Raw genomic sequence first — 21,657 nt, forward strand, 5'->3', positions numbered from 1 at the left:
TCAGTTCATTCTGATGGGTTCCAGCTCATGTTTGTAGATTTCACCCTAGTCCTCATCTTCCCTTCCTGACTGCCTGTCAGTAGACTTCAAGCTCCAGCATCAGAGAAGAAGATGATAGTCCTTGACTAGCTTAACTAGCTCTCATGGTTGGATAAGCCAGTGTTCTGCAACAGGGTACACATACTCATACAGAGTGATTAATGGACATGGGAGACTCAGAAAGAGGAGGATAGGAAGGGAGTTCAGATGAAAAATTACCTACTGGGTACACTGTATCATCTTCAGGTGAAGGGTATATTAAAAGCCTAGACTTTTCCACTATGCAATACATCTGTGTAACAAAAACCACTTGTATTCCCTAAAGCAACTTAAATAAAAAATGAATAAGAAAATGAAAAGGATGAAAAAAAAAATGATCGCTATCAGACCTTAAAGTCTTCACCACAAAGATTGATTCAGAATGATCCATAAATCTAAAAATAAAGTGCAAAACTATAAAACTCTTAGAAGGTAATGGGAGGAAATTTTCATCATATTGGGTATGAGAGTAACTTCTTAGATACACCCCTAAGGTGTGATTGATGAAAGATATAAGTGATAAGCTGGAATTCCTAAAAATTACACAAACTACTATGTAAAAGACAATGTCAAAAAATGAGAAGACAAAGTACAGACTGGGAGTAAATATTATTTGCAAAAGGTACATATGAAAAAGGACTGTTATCCAAAATATATACAACATTCTTAAAACTCAGCAATAAGAAAATGAACAACCCTATTAAAAATGAGCAAAATACCTAAATGAATACCTTACCAAAGAAGATTACACATGTCAAGAAAGCATAGAAAAAGATAATCAACATCATATGTCATCAGGGAATTGAAAATTAAAATAACAATGAGATACCACAATATAGCTATCAGAATGGCCAAAGTCACCACCAAATGCTAGCAGGGATGTAGAACAGGAACTCTCATGTTTGTGCTTGTCAGAGTGCAGTGTGGAACAGCCACTTTGAAAGACAGTTTGGCAGTTTCTTATAACACTACACACATTCTAACCATATGATTCAGCAATCAAGCTCCTTTGTGTTTACTCAAATAAATTGAAAGCTTATATCTACACAAAAACCTACAGATTAATGTTTATAGAAGCTTTATTCATAATTGCCAAAACTTGAAAGCAACCAAGATGTCTTTCAGTAGGCTTCAGTAGGTGAATGGATAAATAAACAGGTGCATCTATGGACAATGGAATATTATTCAGTGGTAAAATGAGCTATCAAACCATGAAAAGACATGGAGGAAGCTTAAATTTATTAACATATTACTAAGTGAAAGAGGACAATTTCAAAAGGCTAAATATTATATAATTCCACCTACAGGCATACTTCAGAGATATTGTGGGTTTGGTTCCAGACTGCCACAATGAAGAGAATTACACATTTTTTTTGTTTTCCGGTATATATACAATTTATGTTTACAATATACTGTAGTTTATTAAGTATGCAATAGCATATGTCTAAAAAGCAATGTACATACCTTAATAAAAAAGTACTTTATTGTTAAAAATTGGTAATGATCATCTGAGCCTTTAGGTGGACATAATCTTTTTGCTGTTGGAGTCAATGTTGGTGGCTGCTGACTGATGACTGATCTGGGTGGTGGTTACTGAAGGTTGAGGTGGCTGTAGCAACTTCTTAAAATAATGAAGTTGCTGCATTGATTGACAATTCCCTTCATGAAAGATTTCTTTGTAGCATGTGTTGCTGTTTGTTAGCATCTTACCCACAGTAGAACTGTTTTCAAAATTGGAGTCAATCCTCTCAAACCCTGCTGCTGCTTTATCAACTAAGTTTGTGGAATATTCTGAGTCCTTTTTGTCATTTCAACAATGTTCACAGCATCTTCACCAGGAATAGATTCCATCTTCAGAACCCACTTCTTTTGCTCATTCATAGGAAGCAAATTCTCATCCATCAACTTTTGTCACGAGATCCCAGCCATTCAATCACACCTTCAGCATCCACTTCTCATTCTAGTTCCCTTGCAATTTCCACCACATCTGTAATTACAAAGGTAATTTCAAAGATCACTGATCACAGATGACTCCAAGAGATAAAATAATAATGAAAAAGGTTGAAATATTGTAAGCATTATCAAAATGTGACATAGAAAAATGAAGTGAGCACATGCGGTTTAAAAAATGGAGCCAATAGAGTTGCTCAATGCATGACTACCACAAACTTTTAATTTGTAAAAAATGAAATATCTGCGAAGCACAATAAAGTAAAGTGCAAATAAATAAGGTGTGCCTGTATATGACATTCTGAAAAAGGCAAAACTATGGAGACAAGGAACAGTCAGTGGTTGCCAATCTTCTCCCAGGGGAGAGATGGGAGAGTGAGGGAAGGAGAGATGAATAGGCAAAAGAAAGAGGATATTTAGGACAGTGAAACTATTCTGTATAAAACTACAGTGGTGGAGGCATGTCATCATACATTTTTAAAACCTATAGAATGTACAACACCAAGAGTAAACCCTAATGTACAACTATGGTGTTGAGCGATAATTGTATATCAAATGTGGGTTTATCTATTTTAACAAATATACCATTGTGGTGGGGAGTATTGATAGCAGTGGAGATTGTATGTTTTGGAAGGCATATATGGGAACTCATCACTTTCTGCTTAATTTTGCTATGAACCTAAAACTACTTTAAAAATAAAGTTTATTTATTTATTGAAAAAATAAATAAAAAATAAAGAATGCTGGCTGGACTGACCCAAACTTTGTTTTTTGGCTATTTTCCTTTAGTGATTTGTTTGATGAGAAAATCAACTTGCAAAATAGAAGATAAATAATTGCCTCATTGATTAAAAGGGCTTTTGTGAAGTGAGTGAGATATTTAGGTGTCTTTGGTTCCTCAAAAGAATAGAATTCTATTCTATTCACTGACATCTGCTATTTATAGACCCAAAATGTGGACCTATCCAACAAAAAGCACAAAATGATTTCATGGAAAAAAATATTAAAACCAACACATACAAACATACCTCATTTTAGAAGTTTACATTCTATAATTTCTTTTTCTTTTCTTACTTATTGTTATTTCTTTCTTATTGTTCTTTCTTATTGTTATTGTCTTTACACTTTGGCATAAAGAGGCATTAATTTTTTGTTCATACATGTGTTCAGTGATCATTTACTGCACTTCTACTTTATGTGAGACACAGAGGACTGAGAATACAATGGTGAATAAGAAGAAGTTAGTCCACTTATAATAGACTGCAGAGCCCACATAAATGGGATGAGTTTGCCCAGAGGACCACAGTATGTTGAAATGGGAGAAGTAAATATTAGAACTTTGATTTGCATATTTTTAATCATCTTTTTGGAAGTCTTTCTTGTTTATGCTTCATAAGGTTATGTATATGTGTACACACACACGCACATATATATTAGAACACTGGTTCATGTATAAATAAACATATATAAACGTATATAAATATATAGATATCATATATAAGGAATTCATATTTTTTCTCTGTGTGATGAAACGAGTTTAGTCTTAGGTAATGAGGTAGAACTTAAAACAAACACAGAATACACATAAGCACAACTTTGGAAATATTCTATAAATGCAAAGAAGAGAGCGATCCTGGAGCAAGTGTGAAAAAGCATCCCAGGCAGATAGACATTTGTAAAAGCTCTGAGGTGGAACAAGCTTTGCACATTGATAAAACTGAGAGACCATCAGCGTAGCTGAAGCATGATGAACATGGAAGGGGTCCAACAAGGTCTGGTGGGGCTGGAGAGACAGGAAGAGGATGGGTCATACAGGCTTGGGGTAAAAAATTTGAATTTGGTGCTAATTTCCAAAATATACCAGTAACTGTTTTCTAAAAGCAATGATATTATTAGTTATATTCATGTACAAGATAATCCTGACTGCTCTTTTTGTTACACATTTGAGGGAGGTGATTGAAAATCTAACAGGCTCAATAAATTTTGTTGAAGAAATTTCACTGCACAAAATTTTTCTCAAAACATCATATGAAATTAGATAATGTAAATCTGTTACATGGATAAAGTTTCTGGACTTGCCCTCTGAGGAGCTGATTAAGTCTTTGAGGCCTGCCATTTAAGCTGTGACTAATAAGTGACTTTGGTGACAGCATCTTTGAACAATTGTGTCTCAAATAATTAAGTTTCCTCCAAACTGATGGATTCAGAACTAATGTTTTTTTTTTTCCCTAGAACAACAGAAAATGAGTAGAAACAGGAAAGGAAGAGGAGAAAATGGCAAGAAAATATTGGTTGATTTCATGTTTAAAAATTGTGGCAACATTTAAGGTTTGATGTCTTGTTTATTCTAATTAAATCAGAATAAATGATTTATGTTAGTGGGTGTTAATGCTTATTTGACAAGTTAGCCTATAGATATAATATGTTTCCTTGAATTGGGCCTATGTAAAAACAGCCCTGCTTTGGCTATAAGAATTTCTTTCCTTTACGTAGCCAGTGTATTTCATTAAAGTCGGACATTCTTGTAAGTATCTCATTGAACAATCTGGATAATGTGAGGTAAAATGATAGCACATGGCATAGCCTTATTTTTCCTGTGATAGTGGATATTCTATTTTTCTGTTGTTTAATGCCATTCTAGAGAACCAAATTTCATTTATTTTCACTTTAATGATTAAATGGTGCTCTTTTTTTTTTTTTTTTTTTTTTTTTTTTGAGATAGAGTCTCACTCTGTTGCCCGGGCTAGAGTGCCATGGCATCAGCCTAGTTCACAGCAATCTCAAACTCCTGAGCTCAAGCAATCCTTCCGCCTCAGCCTCCAGAGTAGCTGGCACTACAGGCATGTGCCACCATGCACAGCTAATATTTTCTATATATTTTTGCTTGGCTGATTAATTTCTTTCTATTTTTAGTAGAGGTAGGGTTTTGCTCTTGCTCAGGCTGGTTTCAAACTCCTGACCTTGAGCGATCCTCCTGCCTCAGCCTCTCAAAGTGCTAAGATTACAGGTGTGAACCATCGTGCCCGGCCTAGACCCACTTTTTGAGGTATAAAAGAACCTAGGATAATGGAAAACAGGTTGCAAACTCTCATTAGATTTAAATATTCACTCTTCTCCCTTAACTGGGCTTAGAAGCCCTCATTGAAAAGGATGGATATGGCTTGTTTTATTCTCTTCTCTTTGTACTTTCTTTCCAACTCCATCTACTTAGCTGACTTAGATTACTTAGAGACTATAGGGCAAGTAGTAGAAAGAAAGGAGGTAAAAACTCTTATTTGAAGCTTAAAGTTACAGTCTGGATGTTAAGGATTTGGAAAACTCTAAAATTGCTCACTCCATCTGCCTTAGTCCATTTTGTACTGCTACAACAGAATGACCTGAAATTGAGTAATTTATAAAGAACAGAAACGTATTGGCTTCTGGTTCTGGAGTCTGGGAAGTCCAAGATCAAGGGATTACATCTAGTTGGGGCCTTCTTGCTGCATCATAACATGGCAGAAGGCATGTCACGGTGAGAGAGACAGAGCAAAGGAGGGGCAAACTCACTGTTATAACAAGCCTACTACCTTGCTAAGGAGCCCACTTCCAAAATAATGACATTAATTCAGAAGAGCCCTCATGACCTAATCACTTTTCAAAAGCCCCACCTCTTAATACTATTGCATTGGGAATTAAGTTTCCAATAAATGAATTTTGAGGGACACGTTTAAACCATAGCATCATCCAAAACACATACGCACAACATACACACACACACAGAACATGAACACACACACCCCAGTCTCCTGCATATCTTTAAATAAGAAGCATAAAAGCTTACCATCTCATTCTGCTCCATCCGGCATTCAATCCTTGGTTATGTGCTTCATTTAATGTCTTAGCCAAGACTCACTTCACATTATGTTTCTTATATGTTCCTGGGCTTTGAGGTTTACAGGAGAAAATACCTTTTCTAAATTACTTTCATCCTTAGTCTTTGTGTCCTGATTTTGCTTATAATTAGGTCCAATACTTATAAACTCCCAAATAAAAAAGATCACTCTTGGCAGGTCATTTTCAATTTAAAAGACTCAGCAAGCCTGAACCTTGATTATTCACCAGCTTTAATTGTTTTGACTCAGGCAGGATATTAATCCTTTCATCCCTAAAGCACTCTTAAATTATTGGTGAGTGAATACAAAATTTTATCTTCATCAAAAAGAATTTTGACTCTTTTGCTGACACATTCTAAAAGGTGCCAGATATTGTTTCTTCTATAAACATTTTATATACAATGTGAACCCAAAAGATATAGAGCCATTTGTTTAATTGCTTTGCTTTGGCATAGTTTTTTTTTTTTTTTTTTCCTTCCAGTGGGATTTAATTGGAAATTAATCTTGGAAAAGAAGAGCTGTAACACAGAAGAAATACTTTGCAAACTTTCAAATTTTACCTTGAAAGCTCATAAATGATTTTCTAACATCATTATATCTGGGAAAATTGGAACTATTTTAACAAGTTTTTAGATTATTTAGGGATTCTAGATCAATAACACATGGTTTGGTGGAAAGAGCACAGGTTTGGAATTGGACAAAGTTTCTAATTCTGGTCCAACAGCTTTGTAACTTTTTATCTGGGGAAAATCATACCTCTCCAGGTCTCAAGTTCTAATTTGTAAAAACCTATATTTTAAAGCTATTAGGAAGTTGGAGGAAGTAATTTATAGTACTGTAAATTACTGTAGCACATATCTGTAATAGCACCTCCTTCACTTATACACCCTTCCTCATTTCATACAAGTCTGATATTATACAGATATCCATACTTCTCCATAAACCACTGTGATTTGGGAGAGTGTCTACATATTACAAGCTTTAGGATTAGTTTTTAATTGGTCCCATTTAACCCTAACACTCCCATATAGCTTGCCAGTGACTGATCTAAGTCTAGACATACGATCTTATACTGGGCAGTGAATATGAGAAGTGATCTACAGAAGAGTTTCTTTCCTCCTAAGTGTGATACTCTATAAACAGCATTTTATTTCCAGATAATGTTTTAATATCTGGAGGCACTGTAGCCATCTTGCTATGAGCCTACAGAAAATACCAAACTGAAAATGGCATAAAGATGCTAGAATTCTTCCTGTCATCATTGATCATTGGATTAACCATTGTTGGAACCACAGCAGCGCTATACTTTTTGCTATGGGGATAATAAATTTTCCTTGAGTTTAAATTGAATAAAAATTTACTGTTACTTAAGGACAAAATCATCCTCATCAATACTATCACAGTGTTTGATAGATGTGATTGTCCTTATTCTATATCATTTATCCCTTGAAGTGTTGCACAAAGTATATTTGAAATTATTCTGCTTGATTCAAACCTAAGTCCAGTATAGAAAAACTGGTTTGATCAACTGCTTAACCTTTTGAATCTGTAGGAGAAACTGACAGCCAGTGCTCATTAAGTGTCAATTTCACCCTCATATAAAAAATAGAATTAGCATAATTTGGCTAGTCACCTTAGAGTATAGAAGAGAGATGAGAAATCACTTTATCTTGCCCTTTAAAATATAACTTTTATGTTTTATATTTAGATATTTTGTAAAAATATTTTTAAAAGTTGATAGAGCTGGAACCCATTCTACTAAATGAAGTATCTCAAGAATGGAAAAACAAGCACCACATGTACTCACCAGCAAATTGGTATTAACAGGTCAACTCCTAAGTGGACATATAGGAGTAACATTTATCAGGTGTCAGGCAGGTGGGAGGGGGGAGGAGGGAATGGGTATACACAAACACAACGAGTAAGATGTGCAAAGTTTGGGGGATGGACACCCTTGAAGCTCTGACTCGAGGGGGGAGGAAGGACATGGGCAATATACCTAACCTTAACACTTGTACCCCCATAATATGCTAAAATAAAAAAAATTTTAAGTTGATATTGGTTGGTTCAAACTGAAAAAACAAACATTTCATTACTCTATTAAAATCAATAGAATGTGTGAAATAAAATCTAGCATATTTAAAGATCAAAAACTGAATATTTCATTCTCACAGTAAAAAAAAAGGAAATATTTAAGAGACAATGAGGGGAAGGGTGCATCTATTATCTTCCTATCTCATCTAGAAAATATACTCAAAGAGTTAATTCAGTTTGTACATAATGAACTGTGTAATTAAAATCTGAGTTGTTTACATGTAGAGGAAAAAGCAAGAGAATAAACTTAACTATAAGACAATTCAAAAGCTTTTCTTTGATTAAACTGGGAACATTCAGAAGAAGAACAACAACAATAAGAATAAGCAAAAACTCTTTCCAAAGAAAGAAAGCCCTTGACAGATGAGAAAATTTATTTCCATGGATTTTTAACATCAGGCTGCCCTGAATAAGTCCCAAGGTGTTATTTTTTACTTTGTTAAGAAAAAGAGGGTAAATAACAAAAGAGCATTCTAATTAAAGACTGGGAATTTAAAAAATGATCTGGATAAGTTGGTGACAGTTAAGAACGTTATACTCATTTGAATTCTTTTAACAATTACTGTCTGAACCATATTTATGGCATTTATTTTTAACTGTGCTCCTTTGCATTTTTGTACTTCTTTTATCAATTCTAGTGCATTATAAATTTAAATAGCTGAGCTATAGCCTCCATCCTTGCCTTTCCTATTTTTTTCTTGACAAGAAATGTTCATAAATGGTAGGCTTTGATAAATTTCTTAGATGAGTGAAGGATAAAATAGAACTATAATTTACAATTTTGGTTACTTTAAATACCAGTCTATAACCTCTTTCTCTTCTGCTAATGCTGACATGTTTTGTAAGAAAAAAAAATGCATGATTGGAAAATCATCCTAATAGCTTATAAATATCATGTTTTACTATATGTATATACTCAAAAGCACAAGGTTAGTAAAAAGTCAGCATCTGGTAGTACTGAACCCTATTTGCTGGTAAATTTTTTAGTGTAAATAACTTTTAATGTCCTGAATTAGAACTCTAAAGCAGTGGAAAAATTATTTATACTTTCACAACTGTCCCAAATCCAATAAGAGAAAGCTTTATTTTGATCCAAAATTGTGATTTTATCCATTCCAATGGATAAAATATGAAAACAGTTGTTAAATAAATAGCATATACACACGCACAAACACTGCACTGATAGTCACATCTCTCAGTTGCCATCAAGTCTCCAAATTGAGCAGTTAGAAAGAAACTTGAAAGATCATGCTAAGGGCAAGAATTAGGCATTACTCACTTGTTTCTTCCAAAATGTATTCTGTACATGGTATTTCTTTCTTTGTTCTTTTAATGAATGAATGATTAACTGCCAGAGCACATTTTAAACAATAATTATTTCTTGAATAAAAGGAAAGGAAAGGAAAGGAAAGGAAAGGAAAGGAAAGGAAAGGAAAGGAAAGGAAAGGAAAGGAAAGGAAAGGAAAGGAAAGGAAAGGAAAGGAAGAAATAGTGCCAACATATAGATATAATTCTAATATCAAGGATTCTTTGCCAATTATTATCATAAGACAAAAAGACAATCAATTCTATCCATTCAATATATCATTCCAATGTTTATATCAGTAGCAGCTGATATAAACTAGGACAGAGACTTTAGGCAAGTTGAAAGGTTCTGGTAAACCTCACAGTTGAAACAAGAATGGGACAAATTCTAAACAAGTCATCTACCAAGAAAAACAGGGAAGAAGGGATTTTAAAGCTGGTGAGAGAAAAGGTAAATTAAGCAAATCTGGCCTCTAAGCAATATAATAAAATCTGTTAGGTCGAAGAATCTTCAGATGCAACTCTAGCAATCAAGTTCAACTTTAATTCAAAGAAGGAAGTAATGGTTCCCCTTATCTCTTCTAAATTCTCTTCTCAGGGTGGGCAGTACTAAGATCATAAACTTCGACTCCTGGGCAAATCCTTATGTTGATTTAAGAAGGGTAGACTTTAACATCATACCCCCCAAAATGCAATGCTAATCTGCTGACATTTCATGACCAGGAATTTTTAGAATCTGAGTCAGGAATTAATGCCAGAATGGAGCTCCTGGTTTTAGTGTCGCAGTGATAGAGTTTATGCAGTATGCTGGTGATGGGGAGTTGTTGTAAATACAGATTAAGGTTTGCTCACTAGCCCACTGCTCACCTCTTGCTGTGCAGCCTGGTTTCTAACAGGCCATGGACCAGTACCGGTCTGCAGCCCAGGGATTGGGAATCACAACTATAAAGAAACATTTATTCCCTAGCCTTTGCTAGCTTCTAAACGCTGCCTGCATTTCTTGGCTAAGTTGTCCCCTTCTTTGTCTTGAAAGACAGTAGCATAGCATCTTCCAAGCTTTCTCTATGACTCCTGGTTCCATCATCGTAATTCCTCATCTGACTTTCCTGTTTCCTTCCCCTAAGAAAGTCCATCATAATAACCTTGGTCTTATCTGGGTAATCCAGAAAAATGTCTCCATCTCAAGGTTCTTAATCACATTTGAATTCTTGTTTTGCCAGGTTTCAGGGAAGATGATATGGACATTTTTAGAAAACCATTATTCTGCCTATCAAAACTAAGATTATCTTTTAGAAAATGGAAAATTTAAATATATCTAGAGCAGGTGAAGAGATTGAATTATTAATTAATTTCTCTCCAAAAAACTCAGGCTCAGATGGTTTCACAAATGTTAGTGAATTTTACCAAGAATTTAAAGAAGAATTAAGACTAATCCTTCACAAACTCTTTCAAAATTAGAAAAACTCCTTGTTAATAGAATAAAGGACAAAACCACACACTCATCTAAGTAGACACAGAAAAGGCATTTGCCAAAACACGAAATCCTTCCATGATGAAAATATTATACAGACTAGCAGTAAAAAAAATTTCTTCAACCTGATAAAAGGAGCTTACAAAAAATCCATAGCTAGCATCATACTTAATTGTGAAAGACTTAATGCTTTTCTTCCATGATGAGGAACAAAGCAAATCTATACATTTGCATTACTTCTATGTAACATCATAATAGAGATACTAGCTAGGTTACTTAAGCCAGAAAAATTAATTTAAAGCATCAATATTGAAAGATAAATAAAATTAGTTCAATTTAAGAGAGCATGATCTTTTATATAGAAACTCCTAAGGAATATATTAAAATTATTAGAACAGATAAAAAAGTTTAGCTAGATGGCAGGGTACAGATATATATATATATATATATATATATATACACACACACACACACACACTGGCAGTGAACATTTCAAAAATGAAATAAAGAAAACAATGCAGTTTATAATGGTATTTAAAAAGAAAAAACACTTAAGTGTAAAGTTTTAACAAAAAGCACATGAATTGTACATTAAAAATCACAAAATATTTTTAAAAGAAATTAAATGTCTTATGAAAAAATAACCTATGTTCATGAGCCATAGACTTAATAATAAAGTTACAGATTCAACACAATGCAATATCATTTAAAATCTCTGCTATATTTGGGGGCTTAGGGAAGGCCCATGGAAGAAATTGATGTGATCCTAAAATTTATAATTAAATTCATCAGACTCAGAATAATTCCACATAATCTTGGAAAAGAACAAAGATGAATTAAATACAACTCTCAATATAAAAATTATTACAAAGGTATAGTAATCAAGACAGTGTGTACTGGAATGATAGACATATCAATCCCCAAAATAGTATTATGAGTCCAAAATAAACCATTACATTTATTGTCAGTTGATTTTTAATTTTGAACACGAAGACAATTCAACAAAGAAAGAATAGTCCTACCAACAAAGAACACTGGATATCACCATGTAAAAGAATGAATTTAATTCCTACCTTAAATCAAACAAAAAAATTAATTCAAAATGAGCCATAGATTTAAATATGAGCTAAAACTATAAAACACTTAAATGAAAACATAGGAATAAACCTTTATCATTTTGGGTTAGACAATGGTTTTTTAGATTCAACACTAAAAGCATAAGAAACAAACAAAGAAAAGGTAAACTGGACTCTGCTAAAATTAAAAGCTTTTGTAAATGAAAGAAACATCACCAAGACAATTCAGAGATAGCCTACAGAATGTGAGAAAATATTTGAAGTCATGTATTAGATAAGGAAATAGTATCCAGAGTACATCACCTGATTCCTGATTTAAACATGAGAGAAGGATTTCAATAGACATTTCTCCAAAGAAGATATATAACTAGCCAATGAGCATAGGAGGAAATATTCAACATTATTAGTCATTAGAGAAATGCAAATCAAACCCACAACAAAATACCACACTCACTAGGATGACTAAGTGAAAAAGGGTAGCAATAACAAGTATTGATAGGAGGCTGTCAAAATTGGGAATCTCATGCGTTTGACATTTTAAGTGGCTTAATTATATGGTATATGAATTTTTTCTCAATAAAACTGCAAAACAACAGTACACAGAGTTTCAATGTATTATTCTTCAACTCCCTTTAATATCAACAACAAAAACATCTCATGTAAGCATAAACAATAAATTAAAACTAAGAAATTATCTCTAGTACAATATCATCAACTAAAGTACAGGACTAATTCAAATTTTATACATTTCTCCACTAATTTTTTTTTTCTTTCAGTTTTAGGGTCTAATCCAGGATCCTTCACTGAATTCAGTTGTCCTCCAATCTGTGATAGCTCTCTGGTTCTTTCATTGCTTACAATTCTAAGAGTAACTGGTTAGTTATTGCAGAATATCCCAATTTGAGTTTTTGTGATTTTTTATGCCTAGCTTGAGTTATACATTATTAGGAAAGATACCACAGAGAAGATGTGCTTATCTCAGAAAGCTATGTAATAAATACACTATTTATCACTGGTTATGTTAAACTTTATCGCTTAACTAAGGTGTGTTAAGTTTATTCTGAATGTTCTACAATTACATTGTGGTGATGGTTGCAGAATTTTGTCAATATACTGAAAAAAATTCAATTGTAAACATTAAATGAATGCATTTTATGTTATGTGAATTATATCTAATAAAACTGTTAAAACAATGCATTCATGCTTACCTATATTAATAGAAGTACATTCCTGATAAGAGTCCCAACTTACTGTATATTATTCCAACATCAATGAGTATGGCTAACCGTTCTGACCATCATAGTTTAATATATTGGAGCTCTACAAATATCTACAATTAAAATCTATCCCGAAGAGGGAAATTAGACTAGGAACTGATGAATAAATTTCAGTAAATATAAGGCATAGGTTCCCAAACACTGGACCGTGTATCAGCTGATCATTTACTAATACTGAAATTTTAAAATACAGGTTCTGCTAACAATCTTCTGGGGATATTTATTCAGATCTAAAATCTAGTCTATCTAACAAGTTCCCCAGATGAAAATAAAATAAAGTAAATGTCTAAAATGATAACTTGAAATATTAACTACTATATTTTTTAACAATATGGTGGTGAGGGGTATATATCTTCCAGCAATAGCTAGATGAATCTGAGATAGTCTCCCTACCAGAATGACAGCTGCTTCTTCCATGGATCCACATACTTTGTACCTTCTCCTTTAGGACTGTCCCCAGATAGTTTTCTGTGATCTTCTAATCCTGTTTTCTCAAGGTTCCTGAGCACCTGTTCAGGCCATCCATTACTGTCAAGGAAGCACGTATATTTCTGTAACCCAGGTTTTTTTCTCTTCCAATACAAAGTGAATACCTAAGTGTCTTCTTACAGCTGTCTCTACTGAGAGAATTGTCCTTAACTCTTATATTTCAGGGCCAGTCCTGTGAGTTTATAATGAAGAAGCCATTTCATTTTCAGCCAGGACACCATACACTGTTTGGATCTATCTTTGAACCAAACTCTTGTGCTTTTGTCCTTGTTAACCATAGAGAACCACTTGGGGAAAATTGGTAAAAATGAAAGATAAGCATCAGTGCAACAGATGCAGGTGCCGTTTGTGCAAATAAATTATTCATACCATCTGGACCATCTGGGCCTCGATCAGAAGTATGCCATTTCTGTCTTGTGGTGGATTGCTTCTCGACCCACTCAACCTTATGTTTTGTTAAGGATGGGAAGCTCCAGTCACATCAACATTTGCTGTTGCATGACCAGATGCTAGATGTTACTGAGGTTTCAATATTGTATCAGGAGTGATCATTTTTTTAACAGTTTTATCAAAAGAACATAACCTTGCTTTTTAAAGCTAAGCATTTGTTCAGAAACCTTTCCTGCTCAGGGCACCATTTCCATCTGGCAGTTTCTGAGTTACCCAATAAATGAGTCTAAGAAGAATTGCACTTGAGTTAATGTTGCTTCCAAAATCCAGAAAAGCAGAATAATCACCATGAATCTTCCTTACTGGTAGCTAGTGCTAGATACATTGATTTGTTTTTATTTCACAAGGGATGCCCTAGTACTCACCAGATTATTAGACTCCTAAATATTTAACAATGTGGCAAGAGTCTGTTGGATCACATGACACAAATGTCAGAGCAGTTTATATGCAAGCTTGTACAGTTTTGGAGCCATCTCTTTCTCCAAGCTCCATTGAAAGTGGCAGCCCTCTGAGTTACCCACTGAGGCAGGCTGAATAATGGCTCCCTGAAGATGTCTATGTCTTACTCCATAGGACCTGTGAATATCTTACATTACAAGATAAAGAAACTTTACACTTCCTTCGAGTAAGGATCTTGCAATGAGGAGATTATCCTGGATTACCTAAGTGGACCGATGTGATCACAAGTGTCCTTGTAAGAAGGAGGCAGCAAAATCCAAGTTAGTAATAGAAGTTATAATGATGAAGTCAAGAGAAGCCAGGAATGGGAAGGAGATAATGAATGCAAGTTGACTGAAAAATCTGAAAAAGTCAAGAAAACAGCATCTCCCCTTAAATGCTCCAGAAAGAACCAATCCTACTGACACCTTGACTTTAACCCAGTGAAAATTATTTTGGGCCACTAACTGTAAGATAATAAACATGTGCTGTTTTAAACTACTAGATTTGTGGTAGTTTGTTACAGTAGCAATAAGAAACTAATACACCTATGAAACTCGTTGGAGGTATATTTCTAAACAAAATAGAAACTGACCTCTGAAACCCTAAGAGGACTACTGAAGTCAGGTTTCTTTTCTGATGTTACCTTGGAGGGGATATCTTGGAATGTTCAGATCTTTGGGCACCTAAAACTTTATCTAAAGTGAAATGTCTCTAAATTCTCTGGCATGTACTCAAGAATATCTGGAGTACTTGCCATTTTGTGCTATCAATATACTAGACCAGTGTAACATTCTTGGTAAATGTCAAGACAATTATGATTCCTTTGAACTATATAGTGACAAAAAGCAAGAGACATAGTTTACCCTTTGGCAAGATTCACATATATAGATGTATATCACTCTACAACCCAGATGAATGTAAGCAGCTTTTGATATCTTTTCCAATAGAAATTAAAAAGAAAAACACATTTACCAGCGAAATAGCCACATAAAGGACAAGGACGTGTAATATTTTAAAATAAAGTTACACCTCCTCCACAAAAGCTGTGGTTGGAGCTACCCCTTAGTTATTCACATTAGATATTCATTTGTTTGCCAATATCCACCATGATTCAACTATTCTTTTTTTATTTTATTTTATTTCAGAGTATTATGGGGGTATGAACATTTTGGTTACATAAATTGCTTTTGTACAGTTTTGAGTCAAAGTTGTAAGTGTGCCCATCACCCAGATAGAATGCATTGTACCCTTTAGGTGTGAATATAGTCATCCCATCCTCCCCCTCTACCTGCTTGATTTCCAAAGAGTTTTATTTTCATAATGTACACATAAGTGATGTTTGATTAGTTCCAATTTAATGGTGAATACATGTGGGTTTTTTTTTCTATTCTTGTGATATTTCACTTAGAAGAATGGTCTCTAGTTCCATCTAGTTAATACAAGAGGATGCGGAGAGATAGGAACATCTATACACTGTTGATGGGACTGCAAATCAGTACAACTTCTATGGAAAGTAGTATGGAGATACCTCAAAGAACTAAAAGTAGACCTATCACTTGATGTAGCATATTTATCCAAAGGAAAAAATGACATTTTATAAAAATATACACCTGCACTTGAATGTTTATAGCAGCACAATTCACAACTGCAAAGATGTGGAAACAACCCAAGTGCCCATCACTACGTGAGTGGATTAATAAAACGTGGTACATGTATACCATGGAGTTCTACTCAAATATTCTTTGCAGGTGTCAGGACAGTGAATTAAAAAAGGAATGTGAGGTCCAACACCCTTGTATCTGTTAGGTGTCAGAGTTTGTCACCAATCTCTGACATGCCACTTGGGATACATTATTGGTTCTGACTGACCATGTTGACTGTGCGGAGAGCACAGATTCAGCACTTCCACTTAACCTCTTCTGACCTGAAGACTCTTGATGCTCAGGTCAAGGTCTCATAGGAAGATACTGACAGCTATGAAGAATACATAGGCCCGGTTCTGCACCCCTAAACAGGAAAAATAACCCCTATCAGATAAAATTGGCTCAATATGAAATTCATCACTTGGTCTCTAATCACCTCTATATTCCCAAGGAACTATATATATATATATATTTTTTTTTTTACTTGATATCAGTGTCATTGAAAATTGGTTATTTCACCTCTGTACCTAAGCTGATTATTCCACTTTTTACTGTTTATAATAATGGAAAGATCAGGATGGATATATTGCATATATTAATACTTGCAGTGCTATTTCAGAGTTCCCCTCCTTGAGAACTTGACCTCTTCTTTAAATTATAGTTTCTAGAACTGAGAATTGACTCAAGTCTAAAAACTTCATGAGGTAACATGATTTTTCATTATGGCATCCAACAACAATCTTCTGCTTGTCACAAATAAGTAATTTATCCAAGTTTATTCAACTATGAATAAAGGAACAAGGTTTGCACTCTAGCAGTCTACATTTAGAGCTTTAGATCCAGAGCACTATACTATACTGCTCTTCCAAAAAGAGAAAAAACAAATAAGCAAAAACAGAAAACATTTAATGTATTCACTGGGGTATTGGGAAATTATAATACCACAAATTTGGTACCATAATTATGTAGCCATTAAAAATAATAATACAGTTCTAAATTTGCTGATTAATAAAGATGTTCAAACAGATATTTCAGTGATGAGAGTTGGGACAAAAAGGGTATAATAAACCCATATTCATAAATATGCATAATCACATGTATATGTGAGAATATATGGAATCTACTATAATTAGGGATAATTATACATTATTTTATTAAAAATTTTTACAGGAAAAAAGAGGGAGACATATTGTAGATCATTCATCAACAAAATATAGTTTTAAGATAGGGGAAAGTAACAGATTTAAGGAGAAGAAAAAGAATGAATCAATATAAACAAAGCTTTCAAAGATGCAATAATCACAATAAAATAATGAGGGGCTATTACATGTGAAGTATGTTTTCTCAGTATTGTGCATGTAATAACTTAATTCTTCTTCCTAATAATCTCATGAAAGAAGATCTTATCTTTATTTACTAGTTAGGAAACTTAGGATCAAAAAGAATGAGTAACATATTCAGGCACTGTACTTCATGAGCTCATGTTTTGGTCTATTCTAGAGTATAGTTTCGTCTACCTATAAGAGAAAGAAATAGGAAAAAAAAAAGCACTCATAGTTGCATGCTTCTGCAATACCAACTCTTCATCCTCAGAATTCAAATATATCATTTATATCTGCAACTTAATACATCATTGACAAAATTATTATAAACTCTTTACAAGATTTTATTGAAAGGCTATCAGCAAAATTATCTTAAATATTCACTTAACTTGGACCATCAGACATTATATTAAATGCTATTAATAATTTAAGATATCTTTACAGTGATATTAATTACAAACTTGTATTTAGGCATGCCTTAAAAAAACAGTTTTAAAAAAATGCTTTAGGTGGGTGACTTAGATGTGAACCATCATTGGAAAGATCAAGCACTTAGTATCACAGAAAGGAGTTCTAAAATTACACACTTTGGAAATCAATGTTGGATTTCACTTTGCTTCCTAGACTTAAGAACAGCAGTTTCTGTCTTTAGATTGCTGTAATTAGCACTAGCCTCAGATGCTCATTTACACCTTTGGCAGTCAAAGATGGGAAATTTGACTTTCACTGATGGTGTGTTATAATCGCACCAGCTTGGAGCTTTTTCTTCCCTCTGATTTTTGTTGATAACATTCACAGCAACCTTTCTAAAAAGTCAAAGTACATTTCTCTTAAGTTAAATGCTTGAACTCACAGAACCTTAGGAGTGCATGGAAAATTCATAATAACATTTTAATTGTTTGCCTTTTGTTACTTTTTGTTGGTCTCACATAGACAAATAGTAGGAACAAAAACCAAACAAAAAAACGTAGAATAATATATGGCTGGAGAAGTTACATTATTTATATATAACCTAAGAATATCTCACAAATGCAGAATGTTATAAAATAAAAAAGTATTAAGACCTGCAACAAAATTCAAAGAAACCTCACTACAATATGATAAATGCAAAATTTTAAATTAATTTTGTCAATATTATATCATATACAAGAGAATTTAGTTATCAAACTTCACTTTCAACTATGAACCAAGCTATATAGTATTCATACTCTGAAAAGTTAGGGTAAAATATAGTTAAATCCTAAATAGAACCACTCACTGCGAAAAATGTATGTTTATCAATGTACAAATGTGTTTAATGTATGTGCAAATGTATGTTTAATATTTGCTCCCTTTCCTTCTTAACCACCATGACCATAATCATCTCATATTAATTTTTAAAGGTCACCTTCTTTGTTTTTAATATAATTATACAATCCTTCCATTAATGGGTATATTTATTTGATTCACACCAAAATAATTATCTTTTAACAAGCATGATCATTAATCTTGTATTGGAATGCATTGTGTATATTCAAGGTGACTTTTGTGGAAGTAAATAATTGTAGATGCTGATCCTCAAAAATAAAAGAGTTGTTACTTAGAATAGCAGTAGATGATCAAGAGGATATGGGTTATAAGACTAGCAGAAAGAACAGAACAAGTGATATCTTGAGCAGATAGTATACTGCTGGATTATTTTCCAGGTACAGGAAATAGATAATGTTTTTCTGTCATAGATCACAAAGACTCTCAAACCTGAAATAGAAGCAAAATGTAGTAATGACTTCCACTCTCTGTACATTTTCTCTGACTCTTTCGCCTAAAGATAGTTCGAGTGATAAGCCCTTTATTTTTCCTCTTTGATAAATGAATGTCTTGGTCGGGAAAAGAAACTAAGATACTGCTTGCTGTTCTGATTCTGATTCTAGCCATTTTTCTATTTTGTCAACTGAATTGCAGAAATCATTCAGATTTAATTTCTGCCACTTTATTGTTTTTCTTAGCCCTTCAAGTGTAAAGTTTCTTTGGTATTATTAAAGGATATTGGTGTTATTATTATCATTTGGCCTGAAGAAAATCAAGTATCAGAATGAATATTTAGTTTCCTAGGAAGCCAAAGAGGGACTTAAAAATAGCTAAGACTCTTAAAAATGAAGTAGTCCTGGTAAGTCACTAAAGAGTGGGTTGTAGCTTGGGTTATAGCATGGGAGAGTAAGAATAATTAGATGTGTGAATACTAGACTTTAAAAGAAGTCTAAATATTAAAAAAAATATTAGGGACAAGTTACAGCAGGGGACTGAAGCTCATAAAGAGAAACAAGAAGCTATGAGAATCCTGATTGTATTTATGAATTTTCTCCAGGAGAAAGAAGAGAAGATAAAAACATGGTGCTCAAAAAAGGGGGCCTTCCATCAATAAATTATATGAAAATTATATTAAAGCATGGAGGGCACATAAGCAACCATGAAAGAATGATACCAGTCTTTGAGAAAAATATAAAGAAAATGCATCACAAGATAATTTTATGTTTTATTCTTATGCTTAGCATTTGTAATTGCTAATTTTGTTTTGCTTTGCTTGTGTGTTGTTTAGCTGTGTTCAGAGTAAGAAACTTACAGCATAAAAAGGTCTACTGCTCTAAACTGATTATTCAACTCTGGATGAATATAAAGTGAAAAAGAAATCCGTCATTTATATTTAACTTTTTTCTTCTCTATCAAGTTTCTCCAATAATCTTTTCGATTATTACAAAAAAGTCTACTTAAGTGAACCCCCATCTCTAATACTCATCAAGTGGATGAAGACAAAAATATGTTGCCACTGTGTGTGTAAATCCCTTACTCTAGGTCTTTGATGGCAAATAAAGTAGCTACCAGTACACATAGTTATATAAATGTAATTTATAATTAATTAAAAGTAAATACGATTAAAATTTAATCCCTCAGTTATACTACCTATTATTCTACGATCCATAATTTTCCCTTTTATATTTAGTAAAGAATCAAAATTGTTTTACCAATTTATTTTATAAATCAGGTCAGTAATGCCAGACAGGGTTCTAGAGTATTATCACAGGGTCACCATTTACATACCTGAAAAAGAACCAGTTTTCTTTTTTCCTTTTCCTTGTTTGTGTGTGTGTGTGTGTGTGTGTGTGTGTGTGTGTGTGTGTGTGTGTGTGTGTTTGAGAAAGAGTCTCTCTCTGTCACCCAGGCTGGAGTGCAGTGGCTCAATGATAGCTTACTGCAGCCTCCAACTCCTAAGTTCAAGTGATCCTCCTGCCTCAGCCTCCTCAATAGCTGGGACTATAGGTACATGCCACAATACCTGGTTCTTTTTTGTTGTTGTTGTTGTTGTTTTTGTTGTTGAGAAAGGATCTTGATATGTTGCCTAGGCTGGTCTCAAACTCCTGGGATCAAGCAATGTTTCTGCCTCAGCCTCCCAAAGTGCTGGGGCTACAAGCTTGAGCCACCAAGCTCAGCCTAGAATTATTTTTCTTAACTTATGTTGTTTTAGGTTTACAGAATAGTAGATGAGGATATTTATTACAAAGAATGTATTGAGACTTTGATAAAACATAAATTATACTTGTTGATGAGACTTAGAAACATAGATGATAGAACAATTAATGGATTAGTTTTTGGCTTAATAACTATATTCAAAGTAATGTTTATTGAACTTCTAGGATTTGTTCCTGAATGTGGACCAGTATTATCCCAATACGAGATGAGGGAACTGGTACACAGGCTGTCAAAGTAATGTTTCCAAGGTCATACAGCCGGCAAGTTATAGAAATGGTGTTTCAATTCATATGATAGGACACCATGACTTATGTTTTTGTAGATAAGTTATGAGAATCTGTTCTTATCCCTACTTGTCAGTATTTTTATTAATTACTTAAAAAATGAGGAATCTTATCCTTTTCACAACATGAAGCTGACAACAGAATTAAGATTCTTAAAGATCTGGACGGAAGAGAGCAATGTCTTAAATATAACAAAAAATGAAAAGGGAAAATGTAATAGGTTGGTATTGAGTTTTAGACAGTACATCTTTCTAAGAGTGAAGTAAAAATATAATGTTCTAGTGCATATTAAACTAAATTAACTGAAAATATGAATTTAGCACTTAATCCACAATTATATATTTAAAATTACTCTTCAGATTAAGAACTTTCATAGATTTCATTAATCCTCAAACCAATTT

At 33.6% G+C, this 21,657-nt stretch overlaps 1 long non-coding RNA gene across 1 annotated transcript in view; it reads right to left on the reverse strand.

Moving 5' to 3' along the window:
- Positions 1-1,467: 1,467 nt before the first annotated feature.
- Positions 1,468-21,657, reverse strand: part of LOC105872935 (uncharacterized) — a 224,145-nt gene continuing 203,955 nt past the window's right edge. The window contains exon 3 of the long non-coding RNA XR_001154842.2: positions 1,468-2,065. This is a non-coding gene — a long non-coding RNA (uncharacterized LOC105872935). The remainder of the gene's footprint in view (positions 2,066-21,657) is intronic.

The sequence above is a fragment of the Microcebus murinus genome, chromosome 26 (genome assembly GCF_040939455.1).
Source record: "Microcebus murinus isolate Inina chromosome 26, M.murinus_Inina_mat1.0, whole genome shotgun sequence".
NCBI lineage: Eukaryota > Metazoa > Chordata > Mammalia > Primates > Cheirogaleidae > Microcebus > Microcebus murinus.